We start from the raw sequence: 20,981 nt of genomic DNA, 5'->3' as shown, positions 1-20,981 counted from the left end.
GGCAGTACCTAGTAGGTTCCCTAAAAGCATCCTGTAATGCTGGAGAAGCTGGATGTCCACCTTGGGCTTTCCTTTTTCCACTGGAGAAATGGTAGGTCCTTGGTGTAGTGTTGGACCAGCCTGGAGGAGGTGGTTTTTCACAACTCTTGTCATCCAAGAGGTTGCTTTAACCTCATTCCCAAGTGAGATCTTCACAAAAGTGTCTTGTCTATGGATAATTGCCAGTTGTTCTTTCTGTGAGGGGAATTGAAGTCAGGAACCATCTATTTCTCCATCTTGCTGTGTCACTCTGTCTTTATTTCTAATACAAACTTTGGGTGATTCTTAGGCCTAGTAATGTTAGAGAACCATTGGTTTATTAGACATTGGGATACCACATTGACTGTATGAAAAAAATGTGTATGTTCTTCTATAACACTCAGAAGCCTCTGTCTTTTTCTATAACATGACAGAAGATGTAATAGTACTGGTTAAATTTTATTTCACCCTCATTTATAACATTGTGACCAAGCTAATAAGACTACTGTGTTCTAACTCAGAAGGCCAGGTATATAGACTCTCCTCCCTGGGTTTAGAGAGAATTCTCTGATATGGTGACAAGAATAGCTTCTGTGCCTGAGAATAAAGTTTCTGATCAGCAGGGGCAGGGAAATACTCTTGGAATACAATATATTAAGTTCCAGAGGGATGCCCATAACTAAAGTCAGGGGACTTGATATGGAGATGAAGTCTTGCATACATTTAGGTATAGGTTAAAAGTCACCAGGATTTAGGCATGTCGTTAACTTTCATTTTATTCGCAGGCTATAGATGTCAAAGTCTTGCCAGGAAAATATTTCAGGCAAGGAGTTTAAATGAGTGCTATCAATATCCTTGGAAGGATGGGGTAAACAAATGTCAGAGAAGGCTTATGGAAATCTCAGGAAATTTTTAAGTTGCAGAAATTATAGAAAAACAGCACTGCTAATTTCAGCAACTTGCAGTACCTAATTAATTGATTCATAGGCAAATATCTGGAAGACACAACATAACCTTGCTTTCAGCCCAAATCAGTGTGCTTGCCTACTATTGTGAGCAGGACTAAAATGAATTCTATTTCTCATCTACCTCTAAAATCTTGTGAAAGCGACTTTCTTTGGCAGAATCTAAGCTGGAACTCCGCTAGGGATTTAGTCTAAAAAATGTAGTTTTCTATGCTTCTTTCTTCAGAGATACAGGAGACAAGTTAGAGAGACAGATGTATTGCTGAATACAAGCAGACATTATCCATATTGCCTAAGCCATAATCATATATGATGTTCTTCTTCCCTTTTCTGAGATTAAGAGAGACTGGGAGCTTGTTAGAATGCAGATTCCTAGTATTTCCCCAATAGAATCAAGTATCTATACTGTTCAGAAGCACAAAAAGTATCCTCATTCATACTAGATTTTAAGAATCACTTCCCTAGAAGAAGAATCAAGTTATTTTATATTTCAATAAAATATATGTCTCAAGTTTTGAATGAAAACCTAATGTGTAATGGATTCTGGAAGCAAAAGCCTAGTTGTATATATACCAACCCATGCACATCAGTATATACTTGTGTATTTAATATTATTTATCAAATTTAACACAATTACTACAACTGATTTGGACACTATTATAGAGCTTAAAAATAGATTAAAAATGCGAAAGGCAAAGGTTTTGGCATAAACTGAAAAATGATAATTTTATAAGAATAATTTTCTAGATTATTCTTAAGAGTCGTGATTCTCTTCATGTTTAAGGGAACAATTAAGGATCTCCCCACAGTAATTTTAATGATTCTAAATGTGAATAGCTATGAAATTTTAAAGAAACCTACCTTTTATTGCTAAGGTAGGTTAAATTATATTTTAACTATTTATCTTACAATGTAAGTTATAGTCATCATCTAATTATCTTCATAAAATATATGTCTCACTGGGAATAATGTCTAAAATGTGGAGGCAGTGCTCATTATTCTCAAAAGCCCCATTCTCATCTAAAATTTGTGAATCTCTAATATTTTCAGTTGATTTAAGAAAAAGAACCAGATGACATTCAGTTAATTTTCCTAATGTTCAAGTTACTTCACACCAAGTTAGATCTGGCCTAAAAGAGCTAGGTCTCCAAGGAGACTTAACTTTATTCTCTTTATAAATCTATAATTTCTGGGGGTTGCCTCCCTTACTCTCAGAGGCTTCTCATGAGTTTATAGCAACTGGTGGAAAAGTTAACAAAAACATCTTAAGTTCATTTCTTTTCAGTCTCAGACTTTCAGCACAGGATGAACTCTTCATGAAGTTACTGTTCTCCTTTTTTTTTTAACATCTTTTTTGGAGTATAATTGCTCTACAATGGTGTGTTAGTTGCTGCTATATAACAAAGTGAATCAGCTATACATATGCATATATCCCCATATCTCCTCCCTCTTGCGGCTCCCTTCCTCCCACCCTCCCTATCCCACCCCTCTAGGTGGTCGCAAAGCTCTGAGCTGATCTCCCTGTGCTATGCGGCTGCTTCCCACTAGCTATCTATTTTACATTGGTAGTATATATATGTCCATGCCACTCTCTCACTTCGTCCCAGCTTACACTTCCCCCTCCTTGTGTCCTCAAGTCCATTATGTGTGCTTGTGTCTTTATTCCTGTCCTGCCCCTAGGTTCTTTAGAACCATTTTTTTTTTTTTTTTTAGATTCCATATATATGTGTTAGCATACAGTATTTGTTTTTCTCTTTCTGACTTACTTCACTCTGTATGACAGACTCTAGGTCCATCCACCTCACTACAAATAACTCAATTTCGTTTCTTTTTATGGCTGAGTAATATTCCATTGTATATATGTGCCACATCTTCTTTATCCATTCATCCAATGATGGACAGTTAGGTTGCTTCCATGTCCTGGCTATTGTAAATAGAGCTGCAATGAACATTGTGGTACATGACTCTTGTTGAATTATGCTTTTCTCAGGGTATATGCCCAGTAGTGGGATTGCTGGGTCATATGGTAGTTCTATGTTTAGTTTTTTAAGGAACCTCCATACTGTTCTCCATAGTGGCTGTATCAATTTACATTCCCACCAACAGTGCAAGAGGGTTCCCTTTTCTCCACACCCTCTCCAGCATTTATTGTTTGTAGATTTTTTGATGATGGCCATTCTGACTGGTGTGAGGAGATACCTCATTGTGGTTTTGATTTGCATTTCTCTAATGATTAGTGATGTTGAGCATCCTTTCAAGTGTTTGTGGCAATCTGTATATCTTCTTTGGAGAAATGTCTATTTAGGTCTTCTGCCCATTTTTGGATTGGGTTGTTTGTTTTTTTGATATTGAGCTGCATGAGCTGCTTGTAAATTTTGGAGATGAATCCTTTGTCAGTTGCTTCATTTGCAAATATTTTCTCCCATTCTGAGGGCTGTCTTTTCATCTTGTTTATGATTTCCTTTGCTGTGCAAAAGCTTTTAAGTTTCATTAGGTCCCATTTGTTTATTTTTGTTTTTATTTCCATTTCTCTAGGAGGTGGGTCAAAAAGGATCTTGCTGGGATTTATGTCATAGAGTGTTCTGCCTATGTTTTCCTCTAAGAGTTTGATAGTGTCTGGCCTTACATTTAGGTCTTTAATCCATTTTGAGTTTATTTTTGTGTATGGTGTTAGGGAGTGTTCTAATTTCATTCTTTTACATGTAGCTGTCCAGTTTTCCTAGCACCACTTATTGAAGAGGCTGTCTTTTCTCCATTGTATATTCTTGCCTCCTTTATCAAAATAAGGTGACCATATGTGCGTGCGTTTATCTCTGGGCTTTCCATCCTGTTCCATTGATCTGTATTTCTTTTTTTGTGCCAGTACCATACTGTCTTGATTACTGTAGCTTTGTAGTGTAGTCTGAAGTCTGGGAACCTGATTGCTCCAGCTCCATTTTTCTTTCTCAAGATTGCTTTGGCTATTCGGGGTGTTTTGTGTTTCCATACAAATTGTGAAATTTTTTGTTCTAGTTCTGTGAAAAATGCCATTGGTAGTTTGATAGGGATTGCATGGAATCTGTAGATTGCTTTGGGTCGTATAGTCATTTTCACAATGTTGATTGTTCCAATCCAAGAACATGGTATATCTCTCCATCTATTTGTATCATCTTTAATTTCTTTCATCAGTGTCTTATAGTTTTCTGCATACAGGTCTTTTGTCTCCCTAGGTAGGTTTATTTCTAGGTATTTTATTCTTTTTGTTGTAATGGTAAATGGGAGTGTTTCCTTAATTTCTCTTTCAGATTTTTCATCATTAGTGTATAGGAATGCAAGAGATTTCTGTGCATTAATTTTGTATCCTGCTACTTTACCACTGTTCTCCTTTTAATCCCTTTCCATACCTCATCAACACCATTTACCTGATCATTTCTTATTCTGCCTGCACTAGCCTGTAATCTGGATTCTTCCTTGATCTGTTCAGTATTCCAGCCTCCCTTGGGTCAGTGCCACCTTAGCTGACATACACTTGGTCTTCCACAGTTTTCTATACCTGCAAGCAGCAGGACTAACTTTTTCTCTTTAGGGTAGAGCATAAGATTGATAACCTGACAAAGCAATTACAGTAAAACTCTATTACAGGGCACTGCACTGTTTCACAGATTTGATTATACCTTGGGTCAAACTATGACTATTGTGTACATTGTGCATTTCTCTTTATATAACATAGAAGGAGCCTACAAGGTGGGTGTTATCTTATCCTCTGACATCAGCATTATTACAGTGGTCTCTTTTATTGCACTGATTCATGTTGCTAGATAGAAAAAAAATTACTTTCCATGCAATTTTCAAGGACTAGCAGATAAACAATGTCAGAAAATAATATCAGGCATCATTTTGTCTTGTAATATAAGCTTATCCCATTACGTATTGTCCCAGTTATAAAATATAGTTGGTGATTTATAGTCATAGGCCAAATATTTTAGAAATGGTTTTATGTGAAAGATGTTCTAAGAAGATATGCTATTTGACTTAAGTAAAAATATTTATTCATATGACTGATGATAGCAGATGTCTCTGATGCCTGCATGTTACATCTCTCCATTCCACAGTTCTGTGCACTTAGACTCACCTTGTGCTAAGGCTCCCATTCCGTGCACTGATCTCTTGTCTTCAGGACTGATGCATTAGGCACAGTGCCTGGCCCATACTACTTTTAGGAGCCCACAGTAATGTTTTAAATTTCTTTTATAATTAGAAGAAACCAACTTTAAGTCTATAAAAATGTTTTAATATATAATAGTAATATATTTTTCTTTATACAAATGCAGTCATAAAATGAGAATTTAAATTCTTTTTATGGTGAAAGGGGCCAGTCACAGTCATAATGTGGCCTTGCCTATCTTTCCACTTTTTCCATGGTTGTCTGCTTGGCCATATATAAGTACAGCTAGGATGTATAGGGGAGTTAACATCCCCAAGGGCAACAAGGTGGGAGTAGCAGCCAGGTAAACAATTTTGAGAGGAATTTTTATGTTTCCAGAAAGAATGAAGTCCCTGTTGCCCCTCTATCACATCTTCATATACTTTATAAAGCACATTTATATACATTTTTCTTCATCTTTTTCTTGATGTGTAGAGTCAATTTCTCACTTTATAGGTATAGAGAACACAAACTAAGACTCTTGACTCTACTTCACCACCAATTTCAATCTTTTAAAATATAAAAATGTTCTTTAGATTTCTTGTTCCCAATTATATTTACTTTTATACTAACAGATTTATTAAAATTTAATTCACATACCATAGATTTCACCATGGTAAAGTATACCATGCAGTGGTCTTCAGTATATTCACAGACTTGTACAGTCATCACCATTATCTAATTTTTGAACTTTTTCGTCACCCCCAAAAGAAACCTCATACCGATTTGTAGTCATTTCCTCTTTCTTCTTTCCCCCAGCTCCTGGAAACCACTGATGTACTTTCTGTCTACATAGATTTGCCTATTCTAGACATTTCCTATAAATGACATTATATAATGTACAATCTTTTGTGATTGGTTTCTTCATTTAGCATAGTGTTTTTAGGGTTCGTTCATGTTGTAGCATGGATAAGTACTTTATTCATTTTTATGGCTAAATAATGTTCCATTGTATGAGTACACTACTTTTGTTTATTCATTCATCCGTTCATAGACATTCGTACGATTTATGCTTTTTTGGCCATCAGGAATAATGATGCTATGGACATTTGTGTGCAAGCTTTTGTGTAAATATATATTTCAAGTCTCTTGGGCTTTTACCTAGGATTGAAATTGCTGTGTAAAATGGTGACTCCATGTTTAACTTTTTGAGGAACTCCCAAATTGTTTTCAAAAGTGCTTCACATTTTCACATCCCCACTAGCAATTTTTGAGTGTTCTAATTCACCACATCCTTGCCAATACTTATTCCTGTCTTTTTTATTTTAGCCATTCTTGTACATGTAAAGTGGCAACATATTGCAGTCTTGATTAGCATTTTCCTAATGACCACTTATGTTGAGCATCTTTTCATGTGCTTTTGGCCATTTGTGTATTTTCTTTGGAGAAATGTCTAAGCAAATATTTTGCACGTTTTTAATTGGATTGCCCTTTATATGTTGTGCATACAATGTTATTATCAGATAAATTATTGCAGATACTTTCTCCCATGTGAGTATCATTTCATTTTCTTGATGGTTTTCTTTGAGTCATGAATGTTTTTCATTTTAATAAAGTTTAACTATTTTTTCTTTAATACTTGTGTTTTTAATGTAATGCTAAGAAACCATTGCCTAACCATTGTCACAAAGATTCACTCCTGTATTTATTTTTTAGTTTTATATTTTTAGCTTTTAAATTTATGTCTGTGATCCATTTTGAATTAATTTTTGTACATGGTGTGAAGTACAGGTCCAGTTTCATTCATTCTTTTGCATGTGAATATCTAGGTGACCCAGCACCTTTCATTGAAACAGCTATTATTTTCCCACTGAGTTTTCTTGATGACTTGTCAAAAACCAATTGACCATGCTGTAAGAATTTATTTCTGTATTCTCAATTCTATTCTATTGATCTACATGTCTATCGTTGTGTCAGTACCTCATGTCTTGATTGATGTAGGTTTTTAGTAATTTTTGGAATCAGGAAGTGTGAATCCTCCAACTTTGTTCTTTCCTCCAAGATTGTTTTGGTTATTCTGTGTCACTTATATTTTCATATGAATTTTAGGAGCAACTTCTCAGTATCTACTAGAAAAACAGCTGGAATATATGATAACAGTTGTATTGAATCTGCAGGCCAATTTGGGGAGTATTTCCTCAGTGTACAAATTGTCAATCCATGAATATGAGATGTTTTCCACGTACTTAGGACCTCCTTAATTTCTTTCAACCATGTTTTATAGTTTTAAGTTTACAAGTCTTGTACTTTTGTTGAATTTATTCCTATTTTATTCTTGTTGGTGCTATTATAAATGGAATTGTTTCTTTAATTTCATTTTCAGATTGTTCATTGCTAGTGTTTAGAAATGTAATTGACTTTTGTTCTTTGATTTTGTACCCAGTAACTTTGCTGAACTCATTTATTCACTCTATAGTTTTTCTTAATGGATTCATTATGATTTTTCTATAGACAAAACTATGTTATCTACAACTAGAGGTGGTTTTACTTATAATTTTCCAATATTGGTGCTTTCGTTTTCTTTTTCTTACCTAAATGCCCAGGCTAGGATCCTCATTCCAATGTTGAAATGACATGGAGTGAGTGTATATCCTTATCTTATTCCTGATCTTAGGTAAAGCTTTCACAATTAAGTATGATATTAACTGGAGATTTTCCATAAATATGCTTTATTGTTTGAGAAAGTTCCCTTTTGCTACTACTTTGTTAGGTTTTTTTTTTTATATAATGAAAGGGTATTGGTTTTTTTCAAATGCTTTTTCTACATCTCTTAAGGTGATCACATGGTTTTGGTCTTCTAAGTAATAAGGTGTTATATTATGCATGTATTGTTTTTTTGTATTTTGAACCAACCTTGTCTTACTGAGATAAATCCAACCTTGACATAGTGTACAGTTTTTTTTTTTTAATTTATTGCTGGACTCAATTTGTTAGTATTTGGTTGAGAAGTTTTGCATCTATATTAATAAAGGATATTAGTCTGATTATTTTTCTCTTGTGTTGTCTTTGCCTGGTTTTGATAGTAGGGTGAAGTTGACCTCATTGAATGATTTGGGAAATAATCACTCCTCTGTATTTTAGAAGGGTTTCTGAAGATTTGGTGTAATTTCTTCTTTGAATATTTTTGTTAGAATAAGCCAGCAAAGTGATCTGGGTGTGGGATTTCCTTTGTTTTTTTGATTACTAATTAACTCTATTTTTATAAATCTTTTCAGATTTTAAATTTTATTTTTTGAGTTAATTTCAGTAGTTTGTTTCTTCCTGGGAATTTGTCCATTTCATCCAAGTTATTGCATTTTTTTTGGCATACAAATAAGGTACCTTATATTATCTAGTGTTATTATCTTAAATCCTTTTTTTATCCTGTAAAGAAGATAGTGATATCCCTTTTTCCTTTCTGAATTTAGTAATTTGAGTCTTGTCTCTTCTTTCCTGGTTACTCTAGCTAAAGTTTTGCTAATTTTGTTTAAACCTTTCCAGAGAAACAACTTTTGTTGGTTTTCTCTATTTGTTTTTCTATTTCTATGTCCTTTTCTTCTGCTCTATTCTTTATTATTTATTTCCTTCTGCTTGCTTTTGGTTTTGATTGATCTTGTTTCTTCAGGTGAAAAGTTGGGGTGTTCATTTGAGATCTTTCTTTTTTAATACAGGTGATAACAGCTATAAATTTCTCTCTATACACTGCTTTAACTGAATCTCCTGAGTTTTGGTATTTTGTGCTCTTTATTCATCACAAAGTATTTTAAAATTTTTCTTGTAATTTGTTTTTTGAGCCTTTAGTTTTTTAAGAGCATATTGTTTATTTTCCACATATTTGTGTAATCCCCAAATTTCTTTCCTTTATTGATATCTCATTTAATTCCATTGTGGTTGGAGATTATACTTTGTATAATTTAAATCTTTTAGAATTCACTGAGGCTTATTTTAAGGCCTATCAAATGGTCTATCTTGGTGAATATTCCACATACACTTAAGAATAATACTCTGATGTATATACTCTATTGTTGGATTGATTGTTTTATAGATGTCTAAGTCTATAAGTTGTCTTGTCTAAGTTGATTTTTTAAATGTTGCTTAATTCATCTATTTCTGTGTTTTTCTTCTGCTTAGTATTTCTATCCACTATCTAAAGTGGAAGACTAAAGTCTCTAGTGATTGTTGTTGAGTAGTTTTCCCCTTCAGTTATGTCAATTTTTGCTTCATGTATTTTAGGGCATTAAGTACATATATGATTATAATTATTATATCTTTCTGTGGGTTGACCTTTTATATTCTAAAATATCCTACTTTGTCTCTAGTTATTTTTATCTTTAAGTCTATTATGGCTGATAATATTATAGCAACTGCAGTTCTTTGTATGGTATATTTTTTTCCTTCCTTTCACTTTCAACCTATTTATGGCTTTGAATCTAAAGTGCATAACTTGCAGACAGCAATTAGTTCATGGTTTTTTAAAAAATGTATTTATTTAATTTATTTTTTATTTTTGGCTGTGTTGGGTCTTCATTGCTGTGTGTGTGGGCCTTCTCTAGTTGTGGCGAGCAGGGGCTACTCTTTGTTGTGGTGTGCGGGCTTCTCATTGCAGTGACTTCTCTTGTTGCGGAGCATGGGCTCTAGGCCTGCGGGCTTCAGTAGTTGTGACATGCAGCTCAGTAGTTGTGGCTCGCAGGCTCTAGAGCGCAGGCTCAGTAGTTGTGGCGCATGGGCTTAGTTGCTTCATGGCATGTGGGAACTTCCCGGACCAGGGCTCGAACCCATGTCCCCTGCATTGGCAGACAGATTCTTAACCACTGTGCCACCAGGGTAGCCCCAGTTTGTGTTTTTTAATCCCTTCTGCCAGTCAGAATTTTTTTGAGTGTTAAATCCACTTAGATTTAATGCAATTACTGATTAGGTGAAACTTAAGTCTGACATTTTTGCTATTTTTTTCTATATATCTTAAGTCTTTTTTGTACAGTTATTCCTTTTTTTTTTTTTTTTTTTTACTACTTTTTTGCTAAATAGATATTTTCTAGGATATTTAACTCTCTTTTGTTTCCCTATCATATTTTTTAGTTATTTTCTTGGTAATCTCCTAGGGATTACAATTAACATCCTAAGTAAAGCAATCTAGTTTATATTAAGGCAAATTGAATTTATATAACGTATAAAAACTTTGCCCCAATATAGCTCCATTCTCCACTTCTTTGTCCTATTTTCATATAAATAAACACTTTTATATAAGTTCATCCACGTAGTTTTATAATTTTTTCTTTGTACAGAAGTGAAGCATTACAAAGAAAAGTACATTCACAATGTCTTTTATATTTACCTATGCAGTTACTTTCACCAGTGCTCTTATTTTTTCCCATTGATTTGAGTTATCATATAGTGTCTTTTCCTGAAGGACTCATTTAATATTTCTTATGAGGGAAGTCTTCTAGTGATGAAATCTCTCATTTTTTGTTTATTAGGGTATGTGTTAATTTCTCCTTCAATTTTGAAAGATAGTTTTGCTGAATGCAGAATTCTTAGTTAACATTCATTTTCTTTCAGCACTTTGAATATGTCATCCCACTGCCATCTGGCATCCATTATCCTATGAAGAGTCAGCTGTTAATTTTATTGAGAATTCCTCATATGTGATGAGTTGCTTCTCTCTTCCTGCTTTCATCATCCTTTTTGTCTTTGGCTTTTATCAGTTGCACTATGATGTGTCTAGAAGTGGATCTCTCTAGTTCATCCTTCTTGGAGTTAACTGAGCTTTTTGGATGGGCAGATAAATGTTTTTCATCAAATTTGGAGAGTTGTTTTTCTTTTTAAAAAATTTTTTTACTGTTATTTATTCAAATATTCTTTCTTCTCCATTCTCCTCTCTTGAGATTCCAATTATGCATATGTTAGTAAGCTTGATGGTATGTCACAGTATTCTGAGACTATATTTATTTTTCTTTATTCTTTTTTCTTTCTGTTTCTCAGATTGGATAACCTTAATTGACCTATCTTCAAGTTCACTATTTCTTTCTTTTTCTCTCCATTCCAGTCTGCTGTTTATCCCCTCTAGTGAGTATTTTATTTCATTTTAGTTATTATACTTTTCAGCTATAGACTGATTTCTGTTTTCTTTTTTAATAGTTTCTATCTTGATTAATATCTGTTTGTTGAGACATTGTTCCCACAGTCTCCTTAATTCTTGAGACATGGTTTCCTTTAGCTCTTTGAACATAGTTATATCAGCTTTGAATATTAAGCCCAATGTCTGAACCTTCTTAGGGGTAATTTCTATTGACTGCCTTTTTTCCTTGTGCATGGGTCATGCTTTTTTTGTTGTTTTTTGTGTGTCTCAAAATGTTTTATTGAAACATATATTTTAAGTAGTATAATGTGGGATCTGGTGACTCAGATCCTCCCCTCCCCTAAAGTTTGTGTTATTGCTGATTGTTGAGTTATTTTTGTTGTTCTTATTGCTATTTGTTTGTTTGATGTCTTTCCTGGACTAATTCTGTAAGATCTATATTCTTTGACTTGTGTGGTCACTGAAGGCTCTGCTTCGTTGGTGTCAATTTCAGCTAATGATTTGAAAGAGATTTTCTTAAATGCTTTGAGCCATTAAGTCTCCCAGTCTTAGCAGAAGAGCCCTATATTTGTTTTGGTGTTTCCTTTCATTGCTCATGCAGGCAGTTTACAACTCTGCCTTAGCTTTCATTCACTTCCTCCTTGTCAGAGCTTCACGGTCAGACAGAGCTGAGGATTAGGTCTTCTTTCCTTTTTCTTTGGCATGAACACAAGCTTTCACATGGGCATTATCTTCTTGATTTCTAGGAATAAGTTAAAGCTTAAAAAGTCCCCTATTAGTCTCATTCTCCATTTTTAACATTTAAGTTTTTGGTCATCCTCTTCCTATTGTCACCTCAGGCAGGTGAGATTTTAAACAATTGCCACTGATTATTTTAGATAAAGACCCATGGTATAGACTGTTTGCCACGAACAAGCTCTGATTCTGAGATTTAAGCTTTTGGGGAACTGTACAGACAGGTAGATAGTGACAATAATCTGGGATGGAACTTGAAGGGGATTTCTTTTATTTTTCTAAATAATTATTTGTATACATTTCAAAATCATCTCAAACTTACAAAAAAGTTGCAAGTACAGATAACTTTTTTTTCCTCTGAACCATTTGAAAGTAAATTGACATAATGTTCCATGATTCCCAGACATTTTAGTGTGTCTTCAGTACAAGTAAAGAGATTCTCCTAGTTATCCACAATACAACCACTGAAATCAGAAAATTAACATTGATCTCTTATTCCCAGCTAATCTTCAGATCCCATTCAATGAAGTATTGTCAACTGTCCCAAGAGTGTCTTTTTTTTTTTTTAAGTAACAAAAGCATCTAATCCAGAATCAGGTATTATATTAAGTTGCTGTGTCTCCTCAAGTCTGGAATTAAATTTAATTTTAATATAATGAAGGACAAAGAAAAATCAAGACTTTGGAGGTCACTGGCTCTCCAATGGTTGAGTGGAGAGGCCAATGGTGAGAGGGCTGCTGCCTTGGACATCCAGCCACAAAAAGCCACAGGGGCTGCCTCTGGAGATTCTTCTCCACGGTCCAGAGCAGACTGGGAACAACTGGTCATGATTTTTTGTTCAGGCCTTTCACTTAGCACTAGATAACCCCAGATGAAGTTATTAAATAATCTAAGTGACCGACCAGTATATACTGGCAGAAATGCTTCTGGAAAATGGATTTCATCCACTGCTTACCAACTTTAGTCTTTTGTTTATTTTTATTATTATAATGTTTAGTAATATTTATTAATATAGCCAATCTTTATTGAGAAGATACTCTTGTTTAGGCATTTTGCTAAATGCTTTCGTTTAATCATCGCATTGAAATCTTCTAACAATATGAGGTATGTATTATTATTAACCCTATCTTATAAATGAAGACAATGAGGCATGGAGAAATTAGATGAAGTTGTCTAAAATCACACAGATGGTAAGGCCTCCAGAGTTCACATACCTTGTCACCTCATACATATGCATGGAAACATTTTTGTTTAATTATGAAATAAAATGAACTTCAATTTCCTGAAATCTGATTCTTCCTCCTCTAAAAGAACCATTGAAAAAATGGCTTTTCAATTTAAGAGGGAGACTTTGACCCTAGTCTAACTCACGAGGACACTAAGATTTTATGCTTCCTCCCTCAACAAACAGAGATAAGGCCAGGCAAGGTCATTAAGTGTGGGTAAAACATTTATTTTGAAAATTCATTTGGTGCTTAGATGATAAACAGGAATTAAGAGCCAGTATCTTTTACTTTATTGTTTTACTTCTTATCATTTTTTAAGCTCTGGTAAACTTTGGTGTATCAGATATAATTTCATACATGTGGACTCCTGAAATATGAAGTAATGTTGTAAAATAACACTGAAAGAAAAGCTGGGCATGCTATTCTTTATTCCAGTAGCACGATTTACCCAGTACTTGCTTAAGTGCTTCAGGTTTGTACTGTTGAGCATCTCCTGTGTGCAAGGCACTTCACAGCCATGAGACCCAGCTCCTAACGTAAGATTTCCAGAAGGCCTCCCCACACAGTTGCCAGTAAGGACTTTGTATGTAGCCGTGCACCAATGGCTTATGCACCTACTGGCTCATTTCCGGGACCAGGAGACCTCCTTGCCTGGAGCTTGGCTCTTACCCTCTGAGAAGTCATTTGCCCCGATGCAGAAGCCATGCCAGAGGATCGTAACTCATTCAACACTTACCACTGGGTTGGGAGCATATCAGAGCTGAATCTTTCATAAGGGGGCTTTAGGTTTTGAGAAGAAGGACAACATCCCATTGTCCTTAAGGAATGATAACACCATGAGGAATTTCCTCTAGGAGAAAATAGAATGTTTCTATCTATCATCAGCCATCTTTGCAGTCAGTGGGATTTATTGGCTACTAAGGTCCCAGGATTCAGTCAGTGTAGGAAGCCATATCATTAGCCTACTGTAGGTCAGAGAACAAGCCTCTTCTTTACTGAACCCCAAGGTGTCCAGAGAGGGTGAATTTGCATAATTTAATCAGTTCTTTTGGTTCATTAGTGAAATAATTTCTTTCTGACTAACAAAGCTAATGCAGAAGTGGAAAACTCATTTATGGTGATTCTCTATTCAGCAATTTAAAGATGCCCTTTCAAAAATTACTTACAGAAGATTGTCAGCAGACAAGAATCATGATGTAGCTAACAATCTATCTTCACTGCTTATATAGTACTTGGCTCATTGCTGGTCCTCAATGGAATTTGACTGAAGAAAACCACAGAAGGGGCAGTTGCATGTGGGCAGGTACAGGGTTGATTTGGGACAGCCCAGTGCCTCCCCATCTTGGCTCTGGAGAAGAGGAGCCAGCAGGGAGCTCACAACCAGAGCTTGCTGGCTGTCTGTGGAGGAAGGTATCGTTGGGATCCTTCAATAGCTCTTATTAGTTGTTAGTTTACCGGAAGAATATCTGATGAAATTTATTCACTGACTACTGCAGGTAGATCAGGAAGTCATACTCCTCAGGGAAGGAAACAAGCAGTGCTTCCCCTGCCATTGGCTCTGTTTGGGTTTGTTCCACTGGCAGCCAGACAGACGGCTGACTTGGTGGTTTGAGACACGCTGCATGGTGGTGACAGGTAGGATATGCAGGCTATCCTGGGATCCAGTCTGATTCTGATAATCTCAGCCAAGACCTGTGCAAAGTTAGTCTGGGATGATCTTCAGTTTCTGTCCTTAAGAGAGAGCTGGTCCACTGCCAAGATCCACTGCTCATCACTCCCTGCTCTACTGGAACTTGAGTATATTCTTCTCACGATCTCGTACACTTCACATATCCGACTACACACATAACATTCACAGGTCTCTTACATTTTCTAGTAGGTCTTTCATAATTTTCTCTAGGGGAGCCTATTCTACACTGTAACTCAATTAAAATCAACTAAATTTAGATTTCCTTTTGTCTGCAAGGATTCTGCCTACCAAAACTGTATGGTGCCACTGGGCATCTTGTGCAAACATAAGAGACCTTGTTTAGATCACTGTGTTCCCGGAGTCTTGGAAAATGTGTTGTTAATCCTATGGAATATTGATCAACTGTGTTTATTTCAGCCTATAGCCTGGGGAGCTAGGAGCTGATAGTTTCTAGGCCAAGAGGGTCTCACTTTTTTTCTCTTCTAATATAAAACATTAAAATTTAACATTTACCTACTAAGTATACTACTTACTACTAGGAGGCAGTACACCTACGGCCTCTAGGTCAGTGCTTGTTCCTTGTGTCAGTATTTATAGTTTAGACAGATCATCCTTTAGCCAGTCAGCTTCCATGTTGGGCTCCTGGTGAAAAATAGAGGATAAATGCAGGAGGTATTTTTTTTCTCACAGAGTCGAATGTCTCCTTCTGGAAAATCTTTCTTCATGTCTTCATAGTACGCTTTTGGACACCAGCCATCTGTAGTATCATAGTAAAATGTGAGCTTAGGTACCTGTTCTTTTATGGTTTCATTGTCTCTCTTCACCGCCTCCATCATTTCTTGGCTCCCAAGGTAGGCAGCACTAATGAGGCAGAATGGTTCCAATGCATTCAGAAAGGAAAATTCACTCTGTACGTTAATCATTCGAAGGAGCATTCTGATCATCGAGGACTTGATTTTCTCAGGCCACGATTTCAGTAGTAAGTAGCCAGGAACATAGAGAACATATCAAAGCCAGCACAAAAGTGGATTGGCGAGCTTTCTGTTGGGTGACTCAGTCATTCGCTCAATTGCTGGATAGAGCAGAAAGCAGCGAATTATTGGGAGCTCAGGGGCATGCTTCAGAATCTGAAGGGAAAAATAGCAGCCTACAGAATGACCAATGACCACGAGTTTCATTTCCTCTGGCACATCAGTTCTCAGGAAAGCTAGTTTGTATTCTCCTTGACCACAGAGTCCATAGATGTCCTTAATTTCTCGAGCATTCGGATCGTCCAAAAGTCGTCAGAATCTTCTTGTCTTTGGGGGCCACGGTATGCCCAGCATGACTGATAACCCAAACTGGAAAGCGTCTTTTTGTCGAAGAATACAAAGCCTTTGCAAATGGCACATAAAAGGCAGAAAACCCTGTGTTACCAGTAATAAAGAAAATAAGCAGCTTAGGTCTGTTGGCACTTTGAGTATTAATGCGGTCAGTCCAGGGCCCACATTTTAGAACCTGTGTTTCAGCTCCACAACATGAAATGAATTCCTCAAGCACAGGAGTTTCTTCCTTGATTTCTGAGTCCCTTTCTGTCTGCCTAGAAGGCAGCGGGCTGTATCGTGACCATCTTGGTTAGGAAGGGGATTTTGTTAATCCATTCTGCTCCCTCCAGTGTCTGCAGGGCTGCTGGTTTTCACGGTTGCTGCTAGCTAGGCTATTGTTTTTCAAGACTACTGTACAGTAGGGAGTAAGGCGTGGGCACAGGGCCTGTTATAACATTTCAAACCTCACTTATCTTACTTTTTTATTGAATAATGTTTTCTCAGGTATTTTTCATGCATTTGGTTAATTTCTAGAGTTCTAAAAAGTTGATTTTGCCAATCATTATCATTGCTTTTATGGAGGAGCAGATTTTCAGAGGTCTTGCTCTGCCATTCCTGAAACGCTTCTTATCCAAATGTATTTTCAGTCTACATGTCTAATTTTCACCTCAATATTCTTAGTACTCAGGTTCTGAAGTAAATAAATATCTAAAGTGGAAGAAATCCAAACTGAAGATATCCACTATCCTGACTTACTAAATTCAAGGGTGAATTTACTGTGGTTGTGAATCTAACAGGAGTCCGTACTTTTTTTTTCATTCTGGAAAAAAATATATATCACATAATGTGAAAACAAAGTGAACAGCATGTTCTTTAGTTTGAATTTTACTATAAATTGCTTTCTAGATCTGGAACTTGTTCAGAACATTTTTTAACAGATTAAATTTTGCCTTCTTTAATAAAAGAATAATGTCCTCTATGGTGAACAAGCGTTGTAGCAAAATTCTGTATTTATACTGATGCTCAACATTGTGTATTATATATTTTCTTTGTATAACTATCAAATTACAGAACTTCCAGATGCTCCTGCTTACAAACAAGCCTGCATCTAAACATTATCTACTTAACTTACATCCAAAAAAAAAGAAAGAGCCTGTATATCCCCCGTAAAGAAAATTGTTACAATACCTCATAACTGATATGTATGTATGTATATCTGCTTGCCACGTTAAAAAATCTTTTGCTTGTGCAAAATTAAGAGAAAAACCCCAACATGGTTCACCATGGAAGATACAAAAATCTACTCTCTGAAATTATGTGATGTTAATTATAAGGTGGGGAATAATATATTGAAGGTATTATTATCACTATTGTTATTTACAAAGCATTTACTTAGTAACTTACAGGTAATAAATGGCTGTTTTACCCACTTCCTATGATTTCATTTTCATTTTCAATGTTTTATTTACTCCTCTATCTGCCCTGTATCAGCCAGTTACATTCTGTATGTATTCACTGATTCATAACTTCATTTATTTACTTTATACCTATTAGGTATCAGCTGTAAGCTCTTTAAGGGAAGGGACTAGGTCTTATTCATTTTTGTCTGCCTAATTTCTATCACATTGGCTATATAGGAAAATGGATATAAAAATAGAAAATATAAAACAGTGCAATATTTTAGTTTTACATACTTATTTTTGAGATTACAAATTGGTTGTTCCATATGAAATTGTTAATATTTGATTATTTATTTATTTATTTTTGGCTGCATTGGGTCCTCGTTGCTGCACGCAGGCTTTCTGTAGCTGTGGCGAGCGGGGGCTACTCCTCGTTTCGGGGCGCAGGCATCCCATTGTGGTGGCTTCTCCTGCTGCGGAGCACGGGCTCCAGGCATGCGGGCCTCAGTAGCTGTGGCACGCGGGCTCGCGGGCTCTAGAGCGCAGGCGCAGTAGTTGTGGCACATGGGCCTAGCTGCTCCGTGGCATGTGGGATCCTCCTGGACCAGGGATCGAACCCTTGTCCCTGCATTGGCAGGTGGATTCTCAACCACTGTGCCACCAGGGAAGTCCCAATATTTGATCATTTTTGACTTTGCAAAATGGAACTTAATGTGATCCACCTTAATATATGCATAGAATAGTTAAAAGATCAGACTCCAATTCATAGAACAGGTGAAATTTGACTTCACTTCAGGATTTAGTTTGGAAGCAGGGAATTTGGTGATTATCACCTTAAAGTATATACACTGCCATGTTCATTGCATCATTATTCACCATAGTAAATAATGACATGGAAAAAGCCTATGTGCCCAATAATGGATGAAATGATGAAATGTGATACACACATACACACTGGAATATATTTCAGCCACAAGAAGGAAGAAAATCAGCCTTTTGCAACACAGGGATAAAGCTTGAGGGCATTGTTCTAACTGAAAGAAGTCAGACAGACAAAAACAAATACTGTATGATCTCATCCTTATGTGGAATCTGAAAAAGCTGAACTCATAAAAAACTCATAAATAGTGCTTGCCAGGAGTCTGGGATAGGGGAAATGGGGAGATCTTGATCAAAGAGTATAAACTTCCAGTTATAAATTGAATAAGTCCTGGGGATCTAGTTTAAAGCATGGTGAATATCGTTAATGGTACTGTATTGTTTACTTAAAACTTGCTAAGAGAGTAAATCTCAAAAGTTTTCACTATACTACAAAGAAAGGTAATTATGTGCGATGATGGAGGTGTTAACTAACCCTATTGTAGTAATCATTTCACAGTATATATGTGAATCAAATTGTCATGTTGTGCACCTTACACAATATTTCAATTATATCTCAATACGCTGGAAAATATGTCAAAAATAATAATTACTGTTTAATCTTAAGTACAGTTGTATACTTTTTCCCCTTGAATTTACTTATGATAGATAAAATTTGTTCATTTTTAGACAGATAACATTGTCATACCACATATATCAGTTAAGATGATTTCCACTGGAAGAAATTGGAAGCCGGATTAAACTGGCCTAATGAACGAGGACATTTTAAGCTTGCAACTAGGAACCCAGAGGAGTATGTGTCCCAGGATCAGCTGAGTTAGAAGGTTCCATTTTATTGTGATTCCCTCATTTATATTCTTTAGTTTGTTGACTTCATGTCTTATACCCTGATGTACAAAAAAAAAACCAATGGAAGCCATCTTTTATATTTGCTTTTTCTCGAGTGTGATTCCTTCTCAAAAACCCCAGACTCTTTATATATCTATTCCTATGGCTGGGACATCTGCTGGTGGCGCAGTGGTTAAGAACCCACCTGCCTCATTTCTGAACTCAAAGGATATCTCCATACGTCAGACAGTAAGTGGATCTGAATAGTACAAGGGGCGCAATGTAGCAAATGCTGGTGCCACATCTACATCCTATCAGTGAGTTCCAGACCATTTCCAACTGACAGCACTTGCGTTTCTTTGCCTAAAGAACCCATCTATGCTAAGGGATTAAGATTATGCTTAGACCCTTCAGACTACTCCAGGAAACACTGGTTTATGCCATTGCATGAGAGATATAATGATACTGACTATTAAAATGAATGTGCATTTAGGTATTTTCTATTCCATGCAATGAAAGAAGAAATGCTATGAAAGAAGAAAATGACAGGCTCATTTCAGCTAACTGCCAACTCATGATACACAGTGAAATGTACAAAGAGTCTATGGGAGGATTAAAGAGACTCTCATCTCCTATGGCTGTGGGGAAAATTTTGCTAAAAATCATTCCCAAAACCTGAATGGGGAAACATTGTAATGATTAGGTAAATGCTTACCTAATATACAAAGCTGGATACGACATCTGGTGGAGTTGCGCCGCTATATTTTAAGATAAAATATATAATTTGAACCAACAGCCATTTTGTGGCACTATATCCCTGACAGGTAGAATACACTGCTTTGAGAACTACTGCATGGAAATAAGACTTGCTTCTCCCATTGTCATTTCCATGACCCGTTTCGGAATTTGTGTTTCTATGTGCACAACTTTAAGCACCATTGGAATAAAGAAACTAAAGTGTGGGGACTGGTGGCTTGGGGGAAAAGGGGGAGGGGAAGTATGCTTCTATCAGGGAACACAAGTAAGGGTCCACTAATCCTGACCCTTAGTCAGGATTATGGCTGCTGCTTTGTCATTTTGGATTCCTCTTGACAGTAGATACGCAGGCAGGAAAAAGGAGTTTATTAAGTCTTTAGTGTCTACATTCATTAATATTGTCTTGAACGCCAGCATGAAGATTCTGGAACAGGGTAGATTATAATTACTTATATACACTATTAACTGTTTAGGGCTCACTTTGCCCTTATTCTTATCCCTGGGATGATGTGAGAGGAACCAGATATAATCCTGCATGTAACAGGATCTACTGTAGGCAAGTATCGCAGAAAATAACTTTGGCATTTGTAGAAAAGAAGGAACCAGCTGTCCTTCCTCTCCTTCTAAGAGTCTCTTTGGGAATATAATGGGAAGGATCCTGGGTCCTCACACTTTGGAATCTGAATAAATATTTCTAGGGAAAGACAAGACTTGTGTATACAGCTTTACAACTCAAAGGATATCTCCATATGTCAGACAGTAAGTGGATCTGCATAGTACAAGGGGTGCAATGTAGCAAATGCTGGTGCCACATCTACATCCTATCAGTGAGTTCCAGACCATTTCCAGCTGACAGCACTTGCGTTTCTTTGCCTAAAACTTTGTTTGTCTTTACTGAAGAATTGGAAGTTACTTTGCAAAGGTAACAGATTTGAATGCCAG

General features: G+C 36.2%; 1 pseudogene; it reads right to left on the bottom strand.

The window, feature by feature from the left end:
• Window positions 1-15,463: 15,463 nt before the first annotated feature.
• Window positions 15,464-20,024, bottom strand: LOC132366753 (lipid droplet-associated hydrolase-like; annotated as a pseudogene).
• Between the last annotated feature and the right edge of the window lie 957 nt (window positions 20,025-20,981).

This window comes from Balaenoptera ricei, chromosome 5, assembly GCF_028023285.1.
Source record: "Balaenoptera ricei isolate mBalRic1 chromosome 5, mBalRic1.hap2, whole genome shotgun sequence".
In the NCBI taxonomy this organism is placed as follows: Eukaryota; Metazoa; Chordata; class Mammalia; order Artiodactyla; family Balaenopteridae; genus Balaenoptera; species Balaenoptera ricei.
The sequence above is the reverse complement of the archived record's forward strand: the minus strand, read 5'-3'. Positions and strand labels throughout refer to the sequence as shown.